The 15,969-nt window shown below is 31.9% G+C and overlaps 1 pseudogene; it reads right to left on the minus strand.

Moving 5' to 3' along the window:
* The window catches only part of LOC114383302, a 15,067-nt pseudogene extending 885 nt beyond the window's left edge, over positions 1 to 14,182 (minus strand).
* Between the last annotated feature and the right edge of the window lie 1,787 nt (positions 14,183 to 15,969).

Below are 15,969 nucleotides of genomic sequence, written 5' to 3' on the forward strand. Positions count from 1 at the left end.
CCAAGAAGCTCAAATCAAGCATATAACCTTTAAGTTTTCAAGAGGTTTAATTGAGGACATCTATCAGTGGCAACATACAAAGATTAAAAAAAAAATTATCTCAATAAAAAGATCATAAAGCAATACTGTTTTACCTCATTCAGTTTTTCCCAGACCAGATCAGGTTGATTTATGTAACCTTGGTCCGTGGCTAGAAGATACAGCTCACCCTCAAACTGTGAATAACAGAAAATAACTTTAGTATGAAGACTTTGCAAGACAAACAACATTTTTTCTTGATGACAAAAATGTGCTACTGGCTGCACTTGATATCAGTAATCTAAATGGCAAAAGAATAAAAAATTGAGACTTTTACTGACCTTGAACATGGTGCTGAAATGATTGTTACGGAAAAAACACACTGTTCACGCTCTTTAAGCCCATATTGTAAACAGAAAAGACTGCAAAAGCATTTATAATATACAAAATGTGAAAGGAAAATTCTTCATAGCCAATAAAGAGAAACATATTGGAACACAGAACTAGATCAATTTATCTAGACCAACAAGACAAGAGGTCAACATACCCATAAAATATCAACTGGCTGGCGTTATTCCTCAAGAAACTCTTGATCAATTCACCTAAGACCATAAAAAATGGACATAAGTCTCCCATAAGATAATATATAGTTATCTTAGAAAATAATACTTTAATGAGAATCAATCCACTTCTTCAATATATGGCACCACTTTACCTTGTTCTGGAGTAAGTTCATCCTTAGCTCTTAGATCAGGAGCAGCTAAGGTGCTTTTGTCAGACTGTTCTGCAAGTACCACCTCACCTTCATAAACAGGTTCACGATCCTCAAAATTTCCAGTTCTTGTATCCAACACACATTCCTCTCCTTCATATATGGGCTCACTCCCTTGAACACATGAAGTCAATGCTCCAGAAACATCAGTTTGATGATATCTGACACTAGATGAATCTGAATTTGTATGGCCAGGGGATGAGAATGATAATACTGTGGCATCAGGTCCATGAGATTCATCTACAACTTCATGATCTATAGTTGTAGGAGTGGATTGATCATGGACTTTTCCATCTCCTCCAGAAACATCTGCACGGCACTCAAACAAAGAGACAGAGTGTTTTTCAGGATATGGGATATCTTCACTCTCATTCTGAACCAATGCATCAAGGCTGTTCTCAATCACATTATTCAGGTCAAGAGATTCTTCAGGTCCCATATAAGTTGATTAATGAAGGTCATTTATGGCATCAGTCTTTAAGGATGAATTAGTTGCCTCTCCCAGTGTAGAAGTAGAAGATATCTGTTCGTTGTGGTCTTTGCCAGAAGTAGCACAATCATCAGATAAGGAAGGCTCGGGGCCATCTTCATGAAAGTTACTGTTACCAGCACCGGTGCTATTTCCTAATTTATCTCCAGAATCCGTATTTATAACCTCCTCATCACACATATTTCTATCCATACTGACAGAAATTTCTCCTCCATTTATGTGACCTACAACAGGATCATTTTCAGCCTCGGACATTTTCAAGACTCTCAACAACTCTGCCTCTTCTTCTAGATCACCTTTTCTTTGTATATGATCAGAAATAGAATGAGAAGAATAATCAAACGACCTGGCTTTTGAAAGACTGGGAGAAGGAACTCCAAGAGTAGCAGTTGTTGCAGCCACAAAATCAACACAATCTTCCGGATTATTTTCATGATGGACATTCATGTTTAGTGTTTCAAGAGAGACAAGCTCTCCCATAAGGGCATTATAGGACTTTGATCCAATTGCATTCGCAGTGTCATAATCCTGGCTCAAAAGAACATGAAAATTTGAATATCAAATAAACACATCATAAAATAAGAAATAAAGCCCACATTGTTTAAGAAAAACATAAAGATAACATTTTGATAAGTATTTTGATATTTATTTAAGAAAGATCACTTGACCATTTAAAATTTACAGTAAGCAATGAACCACACAATTTTCATCATAATCCAAGGCAGGATCAATTTTAAGATGTGGCACAAGGAGGCAACTGACACAGTAGATTGAGGTCGAATGACAAGATAGAACTAATTAATTTGGAATGAGGGTGAAAAAATACCTGAGGATCAACCATCCAGCCATGATACAAAGGAATGTCCAGCAGATCAAATATGGCACACTCTCGAGTGAATTCAAAATCAGCTATTCTGTAATTCAAGAAATTTTTATCAGAAGTTCAAAATTGTTGATGGATGATGCACATGACTGCCAAAGAAATGAGAAGAACTGTATAACTGACCTCCTAAATTTTATATTTACATCAATTCCAGTAGCAAGCCTAGGGAGTAAGTCAATTGCATCAGCAATGTTCTGTTGTTGATTTTCAACATAGCCTGCATCTTTGCCCTAGAAGACAATAAGAAAAATTGCCAAATCAACTTGTATCATAAAAGATTTAATGTCACCAGTGATAACAAATGCAACTCTTACATTCACACTACTATTTGAATCAATTAATCTTTCAGCAATGAAAGCAATTTCTCCTGTGAGACTTCAGCAATATCTGGACTCAAATTTAAGTTGTTTCTCAACAGCAGAACGTTACCTGCAATAATGCCATATATAAACAATAAACCATTAGTAAACAAATGTTGCAAGTAACCCTTCTAGAGTGCAAAAATTAAGCATGACATACAAGGAAACAAATGGTTAAATTAAAGGTAGTTAGTCTAAGAATTATGTAAGAAATTATAATACTTGTCCCGTCCAAATGGCATGTGCGACATGCTCCGCAAATGAAGTTAGAACTGATGGGTCACGGGGTTCACTCATATGAGCATCTTCACTCATTTGAGTTTTTTCAATTTCAATACATGTAAGTGAGAACTTATAGGAATTATAAAAAAAATTAAAATCTTAAAAGAAATAAAATTAAAAAATATAAACTTCCAAAGACTAAAAAAAAACTTATAAAATCCAAAATTAAAAAACATTATCTTACAAGAGACCAAAATTAGAAAAATAAATTTACAAGCACCAAAAATGGAAAAACAAAAACTTACAAAGACTAAAAATATATTTAAATTTTTTATAACTGAGCTAAATGTTACTTTTCGTCTATTAAATTTTATTATTTTTTCATTTTGATATTTAAATTTTAAAATAATAACAACTAAAAGTTATGATTATCTTTATTTTATTTTAAAAATTATATAAACCACTAAAACATGCCTTCACCATTCCTTATGAATCCAATCAGCAGAGGAATTTGAAACCCTTCATTATTCCATAATCTGGTAGCTTTTGGTCATAGGAAAGATAAATAAAAACATAATAACATTAAACTTCAACCTCGCTCCAAGGCTCCTTTAGAACCCGGCTACACTACGCAAGAATCAACAACATAGATAAAGAAATAATACGCAAGAATCAACAACATAGATAAATAAATAACAAGATAGAAGAACCACTGAAAGAACCCGATCCCACCAAAAAGAAACCTCGATCAGACATCACATATTTTACTTTTTAATGTTTCCTTCTTTTTTTTCATCACCTCCGATTTGTGGCCGTGGTCGCCACACCCAACAGATATGCGTCCAAGCCCACCAACACATTGCAACCACATCACCATCGCCTCCAAAATACCGTCTTGCAGTGGCGCGTCGGAGAAATGCCTCAAATCTGGAATATGGCAGACAACGGTGGTCAAAGAGGGTTGGATCTAGAAAGAGTTTGAGAGATTTTAGATATTAGGTCTCATTATTCACTTCTTTGATTTGGAAACGGATTCAAAATCCTTAAATCCCATTTCGCACTTCTTAGAGATCAGAGCGGTGCGAGAAACTGGGCTAGAGCAAAAGGTTGAGGGGGAACAATGGTGGTGTTGGTTGTAGGAAAGGCTTTGAGGTGGGGTGGGAGTTTTCATGCTATTTGGGGGAGTTTTCACGCTAATACGCCAAAGTGTTTTTGTTTACGGTAGTTTATAATTTTTGAAATAAAATTTAGTTATTACTGTTTTAAATTATTTATTTTAAAATTATTATGAATAATTTAATTATGATGTCAATATCCTTTATCATATATGTAATTATCATTTATGATATTTTTTATTTATGTTTTTTTTTTAAATTCCAATTACTTGTTTGTATATATAAACAATTTGCTCCTCCAAGAAATAATACACACCATTGTCATTTTTTTTAACTTTTTTCCTTCTCTTCATTATTCTTTTTTGAGTTATATTATATGTAATACACTATCATTATCAGTATGATTATTTTTCTATCAAAAGTCATGCAGAAAGTTGTTTTATTATATTTATATTTTAAGGTTAGATTTTTCATTTCTCTAATATCATTATCCATATTATATGTTTGATAGAATATAAGTGTTCTATTTACATAATTCTGAAATGATTCATTTGAGTCTTAAATAATCTATCATGGAAGAAAATTTTTAGAATATTTTCCTCTCACTAAAAGTGGAAAAATAATGCAAAAGTATAAACAAAAGAATATTTTTTCTCAGCAAATGTGAGAAAATAATGTTGTAATAGTCCAAACCGGTGAATTTTATTATAATTCGATTATACCAAGATAAATTCGTATTCTTTTGAGTTCATATTTCAAGCTAAAGATTCTTTCTACCTAATTATATTATTCATAACTATGATGTTTATAGTTATATTATTAACGTAAATATGATATTCATTTGGATATGTTGTGTCCTGAAGATACTATCAAATAAGGAAATTAAAAAAAAAACTTTTGTGAAAGGTCATGAAGACCCTGTTAAATAAAGAAATTTTAAGAATAAATTTAAAGAAAGACTATATGAAGAATAAAGAAAAAATTTCTTGTTGAATTTTCTAATTATTTGTCTTTCAACATTATATCTATTGAAGTTTAAGTGTATTGTTTAACATTTGGTAAGATACTTTGACAGATAATTATCTATTATTATTGATGTAGTATCTCATTGAGATTTCATAAACATATATACAATGCGTTTTTTAGTACATAATGGATTTAAAAAGTGACTTATTCTCACATCCAAAAGGTGAAAAAAATGTAGTACAAAAATGAAAAATAAAAAAAAATTCATTCTTGAAGAGTGGGGATAGAAAAAGATTGATTATTTCTTATTCGTTGTCTTAAAGATCATTGTATACATGGACGAAAGAAATAAATCTGTTTTACATTCTTTTTTAATGATACAAGTGATAACATAATAAAAGATGAGATGATCCACTTTTTTTTTTCTTCATCAAGTTTTTATCCCACATAATTTTTCCTATAAATGTTTTAATGAAATAAATTCTTAAATAATGGATATAATGAGTGTTATGAATAATCTAATTGTGATTATCCATATCATTTATTATATATGTTATTATCATTTATAATCTTTCCTTATTTATGTTTATCCTTTGTAATTTCCCTATTATTTTTTATATATGTAAATAGTCTATTCCTATTTGAAATAATACACATAACTATTATTCTTTTTAAACTTTCTTTCTCTCTATTGTTCTCTTTCAAATTATAATATATTTTAAAAAATTAAACATTGATAAAGGACTAATGTTTTTATTAAACAAAATTAAAGAAAAACTAAATAAAACTTTTTAAAATATAAAATATCAAAATAATTTTTTAAAACATAATATATCAAAATAAAAATTTCAAAACATAGTAGACTAAACATCACATTTAACCTTATAACCAACTTTGCCATCTTTATTTTCTTTCGATCAAAGTTATAGTTACCACCAAACAATTCATTCAAGAAAGTAATTAATGTTTTTCTGTAGTTTGGACTTTAAACCCTGAACCCTAAACCCTAAACCCTATTCTTAAATACTATTAAATTGTGGAACGTAAACAACCAAATTATAAAATGAAAAATGCATTCATAAATTAATAATCGAAATTGGCGTAAAGAATGACAAAATCCTTAACTCCATGGCGCAGTGCTGAAAATCACATTTTTCGTAGCTTCTTTTTCTTAGGTTCCATCCAACTAGTAAGGCCCTGCATAAATGCAGCACTCATTAAAGATTTACAATCAGTAAGGATAAACTTATAATTGAAACATTTCAAACCCGATATATAATCCTATTACCTGTGCCATTTCATATAGTGGTTGGTAAATTGCAGTATTAATAGAGTAAAGTTGTGGGAGCTCCATATGTAGTTTTCAAAGGTATGACCATATAGTTAAGCATCATTATTAGTAACAATGCAAATAAAAGCTATAATTATTAGAGACAGTGAAAATAAAAGTTGTAAGGTTCATAACATACTATCCAAAACATCTTCAATATCCACACTGCCAGCATCACAAGTAATGTCCTCCATATTGTTGCAACGTGTAAGCATGTGAGGATCATTTCATAAAAAAAAACAAGAATAAACTATTGCCAAACTATACAATTTTTTCATTGAGCTCTACATTGGATAGCATACAACTGATGGTTTGTGAAAGACATCCGAAATCCATATATTATCTAAAAAAATAAAATAAAGCAAGTTTAATTTAACTGTAATTTTAGTACTGTTTCATTGACTTGGCAACTAAATAGAAAGAGAAGAGCAGCTCACTGAGCTTCGTCGAGAATAACTATGCCTACTTTAATATCCACTTACATTGGTGCCCGAATGACTGGATTATTGATGTAGTTATATGGACAAAATACCAATTGAGCATCATTTGACATAGAACGAGCACCATAATAACAGCAACCTGAAAGTGGAGACAGCATAAGACTTATACTTTACAAAGCTTAGCACAATCTTTTAAACAAAAAAATAAAAACAAATACAAAGAATAACAACAAAGGCCAACCTTTTACCAATTGTCCAACTTTTACAAGATCTTCTATGTCATGCACCACATTGCATCCTCCTTTCTGAAGGGAAGAATGACCTTTGACTTTATGAGCATTTCTGCATAGATTGTAAATTTGTCATTTCAGTTACTTCATGAAGAGTGATATGAAAAATAGATAGGAAGCATAAGCAAATAAGCATACACTCACTTGAATTCTGGACACCCTGTTGCCTGATCTTTCAATAATAGTTTACTGAGAACATTTTATGAAAATTATCAGTATGAAGATTGTAAGATGAGAACATTTTATCAAATGAAAAAAATAAAGATTATCATAAAGTATAAAATGTCAAGGTAAAAGCAACCATTCGTCATAGATGTTCTCTTTGCCAATTATATTTTTAGTTGTGCAGTAGTGTTTCCGCCATGCCTGGCAAAATAAGAGAGGGAAAAATACTCAGTCAAATCCATATTACTTTACTGAAAGAAACATCTTTTTGCATATCAAAGAATGAGTACTAATAAGGCATTCTTACTTTTCAGTTTTCATTAACACCTTTGTTAAAATTAAAATCCTTATCATATAAGTTGGATGTTGATTGGTATCTCATCAGCAATGGTTTAAAATTAACATATAATATGCTTCACAAAAAAATAAAATATAGCTTATTATTAAATAGTAATTTGAAAAATAACAGCAACGGAAATTAAAAATTTAAGGTGGGGACAATACACACTTCAATTTGAAGAAGTGCTGAATAATCACATTCTCCAAAATCATACCAAACGAAATGATATTTTGCATTAGCCTCATTAATATTGGTTAAAAACACAAAGCAAAAGGTGAATTACGACTTGGGAGAATCCAAAAATGAGCAGAAAACAAATTTGAGGATAAAAAAAATAACAGTGATATCAAAGATATAAATTCAACCTACCAACACAACCATAGGCACCCTGTATGCAGTTTTCCGCAATTCACGAACCACTTGAGAAATTTGTGAGTGCGTTCTCCTTATACAAATGAACAAAAAATGGCCTAGTTAAGTGATGATGCCCATATTTTAATATATAGAAAGCGACCTTGAAAATCGGAAACCATCTAATCTAATGATCTCTACAATACTCAGCAATGCTAATTGCTTGAAACCATAATAACAAAAATTCTCAATTTTATAACCATTAATTACTTATGCAACAAAAAAAACTGAAGCAAATTGTAACTTGATTGTAAAAACACCTATGAGGCATAATATATGGTTGGTGCTTCCTTTTTCTTCTGCTTCTTGTTGTTGATCTCAGTTTGCGTATGGTCGGGAATTTCTGAAACTAAAAGCAGGACAATTGCTGAGGACAACAAAAACCAAAATAAAGGAAATATCGTGAATTAGAAGAGATAGTTACAAGAAGAAAGTGAAACCTCCTCGAGAACAAATCCGCCACCAGAGCCAGAGGATCGGTGGTTGCCTCCGACGCGGGCTTGAGATGGTGATGTTGAGATTTGTAGTGGTGCTGCCAAGCGAGAGAGGAACAAAGAAGCGAAAGGGACTTGCCAGTACCGCTTGGAGACTCAAGCAACGCGTGACAATGACCTTCTTTCTGAGTTAGATTAAGGGTGGAAATCACACTAGCCATAAACGCAAACTGAGATCCATATCGTTCGTAGGGAAACTCCACTTGCAAACCTCCGATGAGATACACATTTTTAGGATTAGGGTTTGATGCAAAGATCATTTTTTCTTTTCCTTTCACTTCAGATTCCACAATGTCAGATGTTATGTGTGTCTCACTACTTGTGTGTTGTATAAGTTGAGGCGGGAAATCAGGTTTCCGAATACCATTAGGCACCTAAGTTACTGGTTTACAAAACATTCACTCTTTTACTTCAAAGCTTGAGTTTTGTTATTTTATTAATAATTTATATTTTTTTATAGTTTAAATTTTGGAAACTTTCAGTAGACCACTGAATTATTTAAACAAAACAAAATAATCATATAAATTTACTTTAACCTATCAATTGTCAATGAGGCAATTACCAAGTTGAATAAATGTTTCAAAAGTTAGTTTTATCAAAATTACATTCATTGATATATACTAAGAATATTAGTAAAAATAGGTCTTATCAAGATTATTAATTTTTAATAAATTTTAATAATTATACAGAGAATGTTAAAAAGTGTTATACAAAATGTTAAAAAAAGTGTCTTATCAATTAAGTGTAACTAACATTTATATTATTTGAAATAGTTGCCAACCATTATAAATATTTTTACAAATTTTTAAATGATTCAAAAAACATATTTTTAAAAAAATATCTTTTTTACTTTACATATTTAAAGATTTTTTATAGTCAATTATAGATATAAATATATAAATATATATATATATATATTAAATTCATAGAGATATTGACTTTATTCATTTTTGGTGTTTTTATTTTATAAATAAAATGCTAAAATATTTTTTCATCCTTCTAAAATTACTAAAGTTCAGATTTATTTTTTATAATTTTTTGTTTGTTTTTCACTCCTATAAAATTATTATTTACTTAGTTTTTCATCCGAAATTAACAAACCTGTGACATTTTTTTAATTAAAATTTTAAAATGTAATTTTCAATAGAAAAAATATTTAAAAATGCAAGAATCAAAACAAAATTACTAACTATTAAAACCACCACAAATTAAAAAAAAAAAACTAAATTGCAAGAATCACATTTTTTTCCTGATTAAAGCATATATCAAGCTCAACAACAACAAAATGAATCAAAGTTTTTTAAAAAAATCAATAAAATAACCAGATTTGACATGAATTACAAACATAATGAGATCTGAAATAAAATCTCTTAAAGAACTGAAATGGTGACACGACTGGAAAAGAGGCACAATGCTACATGGGGGAGGGAGGGAGAAACGAACAACGAGGAGAAAAGGTTGGATTTAGGCGTTTTGGGTTTAGATATGGACGATGATGATATTTTATGGGCGGATTTGGTTCGTGATTTTTGAAGTGAATCTAGTTGGTGATGGTAGTATTAGAGGTAGGTGATGACAACAATGAGGGAGAGAAGGAAGACACATATATGGAGACAAAGTCCAACTGCTTTCGGTGCTCGTCATTTAGAATCGATGTTCTTGATCAAAATGAGGTAGTGACGACGATGATGGAGTATCCACAGAGCGAGGAAGCGTGACAGATTCTTGATGAGGATTTGAGGTTAAGTTGGATAATGGTGGATTCTTAAGGAAATTGCATGCTAAACACATCGAGTGTGAGAGTGATGTCGGTGGAGCGACGATGAGGGGGATCAACAACAAATGTGGCCCAATTCAACATGTCTGTCACTTTCGGGGGTGAGATGCATGTGAGGGAAGTGAGTATGTAAATGCAAGACATGGATGGACACAACTCAACCAAGTGGACTAAGTGTGTTTTCTCTTGAAAGAATAATAAAGAAGCTTATTTGTTTCTAGCCACAAACAAGAATAGGACATGAACTGTCAAAATAGGTGGACGACTTACTATGCGCAAAGAACATGGTTGACAAACTAAACCTGCAACAGCATACAAAGATGAGTTATGACTAGACTAGCTATGTGCACAAGCTACAACAAGAGTACTTACCAAAGAACTGTAACTATATGTTCCCTCGGTGACCCTCGAAACTCATCGTTTGTTCTATGTTCAAGAATCCACACCACTGCTCCAACAAAGAGGAAAAAAAATGCAGTGACACCCCACGTATGTGGAGTAAATGGTCGCAAGAAAGCCCAAGCATTTGACTTCAATTTTTTTTACTGGAGCAACCACAACTAGCCCCGACTCTATATATGGTCGAGTAAAATCCACAATCTTTGTTCGGACAGAGACAATCGCAATGTCACCTACGGCAGCATCAAAAACCTGTAGATGCAAGCACAAAAAATTGATATATAAAAACAAGATATTACTACATTATGTTTGTTCTATGCAGTGAGTATTACTTACATCAGAAGTAATCATGTTGACAAGATCACAGTAGCTTGGGTTCTTGTGTCCATCTCCAAACAGAATGAACTTGTATTGAACTGCATAGGGAAGCAATTTAAAGGCAACTAGGAATATATCTATGCAATATCCTTGAATTGCATTGGTGTCATTTATTTGGGAGATCATATCTTAATAGCTAACTCTGTTGGGAATTCCAATTCTCAGTTACCTCCCGTTATTTGGGAAAATCCATCCATGAGGCTTTTTTGTTGTATTTCCTGGCCATATGACACAGTTTAGATGTTGGCTTCAAATTGAACGATTGGCAGGCTCTGCATGAAGTTTCTCAGGGGTTATTACAGAAAGGTCAGAGTAACTAGACCAGTAGTCGATTCTCCTATAACCTGTAGCAATTACATTAAGAATGCCATATGATGGATTTAGAGGAGATCTATCTAAAACAAATTGAATAGGTCCAGTCAATCCACTCATATTAATGCATAATATGTTATCAAGTAACTGCTTCCTTCCATCAGAAACGCTCAAGGCACCGAAATCCAGAGCCTCTTCCCTCGTACAACTTAAATTTGTATTGTTAGAGAAGGACATGAATCCAAAGTCTCATAGGTGAGACAACAACAGGTGCAGTTGTAGTAGCAGCAGCAGCACTATCAAGGACATGAACCAGGTTTAGAGCTTTACTCCTCATTGCCACCTGGTAAAATGATGGGGATTCTGCCTCTATCATTGTATGCCCGGATCTAATACATTCTTTGGCTTCCATGCAAATATTTAAATTTCACTACCAAACATATGTCACAAAACCAACACCTACAACCCCAAAATATAATGAAGAACAATTAGCAAGCAAATGGATTACTAGACCATAATTCATTTAAAAAAAAGTTTAGCTATCAGCAAAACCATCAACGACTTCAAACCTTCTACAGCATGTAACAAAAGCACAATGAAATCCCATCAGCAGAGATGCAGACTTTAGATTACAAGTTGTTTCACTTTATCAGCAGAGATCCCTAACGGAACTTAGCTATACAATGGGGGAAAAATTTATAAAAGATTTCAACACTTCGGGTTAAGAGAATAGAATCATAACAACAAATGCATTTATTTTCTATCAAAGTTAAGTTTTTTAGTCTTTGCTGATAAAAAAAAAAAGTTTTTGGTCTTTTTTCTCATCTCTGAAAATTGGGTACTTAGTTTCAAACACAAGAACCAAAAACTTGCCTCCTAACAAGAGATGAGACACATAAAAATAATAAAAAAGCAAAATAAAAAGAAATTAGTAAATTAGTATAGTTTAAAAAAAATTAAAAACAATCCACACTTGGCTAAATAATTATGAAAAAAAATCGTAAAATTAAAAATCATTCATTTGCTTCAAATACTTCTTAGGTTGGAGTTCAAAATAAAGGAGAAGCCATACAAAAAAAACACAAACAAACAACACCCTTTAGCATAAATATGCTTCATACCCACCATTTTCCCAAACTTTAAATGACATAAAACTGAAACAAAAGGGGGAGATAATAATAAAATACCAAAAAAAACTTGAAACAAAACTCCTTATACATTCTATTTTGGAAACCATATCAACATCAGGGGTTGGATGTTCTACAAAATGAAAAGATCATGATCTATCACTGTGATTCCACACTGGAGCAAGCTTCTTCCAAAGCTGGAAACTAGTAATCAAATTTCTTTTTCAGCTCAACAAAAAACTCTTTAACTTAATTGGACTCACCAAACAACAACAAAAAAGGCAAAAAAAACACTATTCTGGAAAATTCGATGCAATTTTTCTTAAAACTGGCAAGTAAGTCAAGACTGTTAAAAAGCTAAGAGGTTCCCAATTATTTTGGTTTAGTTTATCTAACATTGGCAACCTTCTCTGTCATGCACAGAAGCACGGAAGAGAACAGTCTACGAGGGCTAGGAACCTCCATAAGAGAGAAGGATAAGGAAGAAAAATTGTATTATTTTTCTGCTGTCCTCTATTACATACTAAGCATCCCTTATATAGAGGCACTAGCCAAGGGTGCCACTATGAAAACAGAAGGTGAATGTGAGAAGAAAATAACAGAAAAGTGGAAAATGACGACAATGCAGTGCTGCACGATGGGAAGCAACATGCCAACAACATACTTCCTATGAACCAATATCCTCCTGACAGCTCAGCACCTTCTAACAGATTCTGTTAAAGGGAATCCACCAAGGGTTTGTGCCCGTAGTGGTGCTTTTGCTGGTTTGTTTTGTCCCTCCTAACATTCTCCCATCAGAATTCTAAGGGTGTAAAAAATAGAAAGTAAGCTTTATTATATAAATTAACTTCAAATTACCACTTTCCTCACATAGACCAATTTTCTTGTGTAGCTTAAGTAATAAAAACTGAAATTTATGAAGTACCCATAATACAAACAAAACGTAAATCTTTTTCCTACCCAGATTATTCAAATCCTGGACTCTATACCAACTGACTAAAATTGTAAACTACCATAATGTAAATGATACTTACCACTGTAACGACCCATACGCTTCACAATATCGATACCATTCTCAGTGCTTTCTGCTTCCACATGAGCAAAGTTAATGGAATTCTTCTTACCATTTAATTCATTGCAATCTTATTTAAATACATTTCGTGGGGTGATTCTGTGTAATAAAATTTACAAAGCATGATTGCAATAACGGGTTCCTAGCAGCTTTTCTAACAGAATTCTGAAATGGAAAAACAGTTGTAAATAACTCCTTTAATTCTTCCCCAATAACTGTTATGCGTAATTGTCCAGATACGCAGGTGGCTTGGTACTTCTCTTGGGCCTTCCATCGTGGGTCTCGGGTCTGTCTTCATCCATAGCTTGGGCCTCAGGTATGTTCTGATCTCTGTTGCTATCACTTCCACTCTATCGCCGCCATGTTGTCTTCGCCGGAAGACATGAGTTTCTGACTAAGCAGTGAATAAGTTCAAGGAAACAAGAAAGGATATGAGAGCAGAAGATGCGGAGGGGCACGGAGCCGCCAGTGAAGAAGCGGACAGAGAGCGCCCGTACGAGAAACCTATGGATGTGGAAGAGTGTGAGTGTGAGTTGAAGAAAAATGAAAGAGGACAAATTTCTTACCATGGATGTTCACGCTAACCAGTGACAGTTATCACGGGAACCCACAACGAGAGCCTCGTCTCCTGCGTGTGAACCTGCAACGACAAACGCGATGGCAACCAAGGTTCGGATTTGTGGATTCATGACGTGCTGAGGGGGGAGAACGGATGGCGATGCTGCTGAGAACCACGGTTGGCGCAGTGAAGGGAATGACGGGGTGTTGCATGGTGACTGGTGAGGGAGAACGAGATTATTTTTAGATCCAGGTATATTGTACTAGGTCTTGCCGTTGGAGGGAGTGGCCAAAATGAAAGCGGGATTGTTTTCAATTTACAAATAACAGTAAAATATTTTGATAAGTTATTTTAAAAAGCTTATTGAAATAAGTTTCAAATCATTTATGAATAAATAAATTATAATAATTTTCATAAACTCTCTTAAACAGTTAAAAAAAATCTTTATGAAAATAATTTATTATTCTATTGTATATATAAATGAAGATTTCATGAATAAAAAAATATCATATAATAACTTCTTATTCATTCAATATTTATTAAATATCATTGATTTTACTTTAATTAGTTAATTTGAAGTAGTTTAAATTCAAAATAATAAAATAAAAAATGTTAGGATTTATTTATGATTCTGTTAAAATAAAATTTTATTGAATCAATCAATCCATTTAAATACTAAAATAAAAATACATACAATTATGTTACATAATTATGTTTTCTATTCATTATATTGTACGTAATTATTTTAATTGGTGACAATTCTCTTATTCTTTATGTTACCTACCTATTATTATTATTTAAAAATGTGAGATGAATATGTCGATTATTTTTTATTATTTAAAATTTAGTATTTTTATTAAAACCATGTTATATTATTTTTTCATACATAACTTAGTTTTTTTCTCATTGTTTTTCCTTTGTGAAAGTTTTATATTTATTAATTTAAATTTATTTTTTATAATTTAATATTTTTTTTATATTATAAGTGTTAACATATATAAATATTTGAAAGATATACGATCGTGCGTTTTTATTAGACAAATTTTTATTTTTCTTATTGAATATTTCGAACCATAAGTCGAGTTATGTAATAAAAAAATATAGTTCATGTTAGATATTATCTAGCATAATCAATTATGTGATACAAAATAAACTTAAATATTCTACTAATGTGTGATAAAGAAAAAAAGCAATGCAATGAATATCATGACCAAGCCTTCAAACAAGAGTCAAATATGAATAATAAATAAATTATTATATACCTTTTTGTATTGAATACTAAATCATAAACCCTAAATCCACAAAACCCTAATCCCCAAACCTTGAAACCTAAACACTAAAAATCCAAAATCCTAAGTCATCACAACCCGAAACCTTTAACACCCCAAATCCTAAGTCCCCTAAATCTCAAACCCTAAACCATGAACACCTAAAATCCCAAACATCATAAACCCTAATCCATATATCATAAGCCATACAACCCTAACCATACACACTACTCCCAAACCCCAAAACCCCTAAATTGATAAACCCCAAATCCTTAAACCCAACATCATAAGCAAATACATCTCTAGTATTTATACGAAAAATAGACAATTATTACAACTAATATTAGTAACTATCAACTTATCTTACGGTAGTTGAGTGAACTAACAAAGTTAACTATCAGTAATTAAAAAAATATAAAAATGAGTAATTCTATTCTTCTAATTTAATAGGTGATAAAGGGATATCCAACAATTTAAGAGTTTCACATTTTACTTTGAATCCTAATTCAAGTAACACTAAACCCTAATTACTCAACTACCCATAAACACTCATTAGTCAAATACCCCTAAATCCTAAACATTAAGCTGTCAAATACCCATAAACCATAATTAGTGAAGTGTCTGTAAACTCTAAGTTCTTAAAATAACCATAAACCCTAATTGGTCAACTAAAAATAAACCATAATTAGTCAAGTACACATAACCCTAATTAGTGAAATATTCATAAACCCTAATTTGTCAAATGCCCTTAAACCCAAACTAGTATAGTAAACCTAAACCCT

The sequence above is a fragment of the Glycine soja genome, chromosome 14 (assembly GCF_004193775.1).
Source record: "Glycine soja cultivar W05 chromosome 14, ASM419377v2, whole genome shotgun sequence".
Classification (NCBI taxonomy): domain Eukaryota; kingdom Viridiplantae; phylum Streptophyta; class Magnoliopsida; order Fabales; family Fabaceae; genus Glycine; species Glycine soja.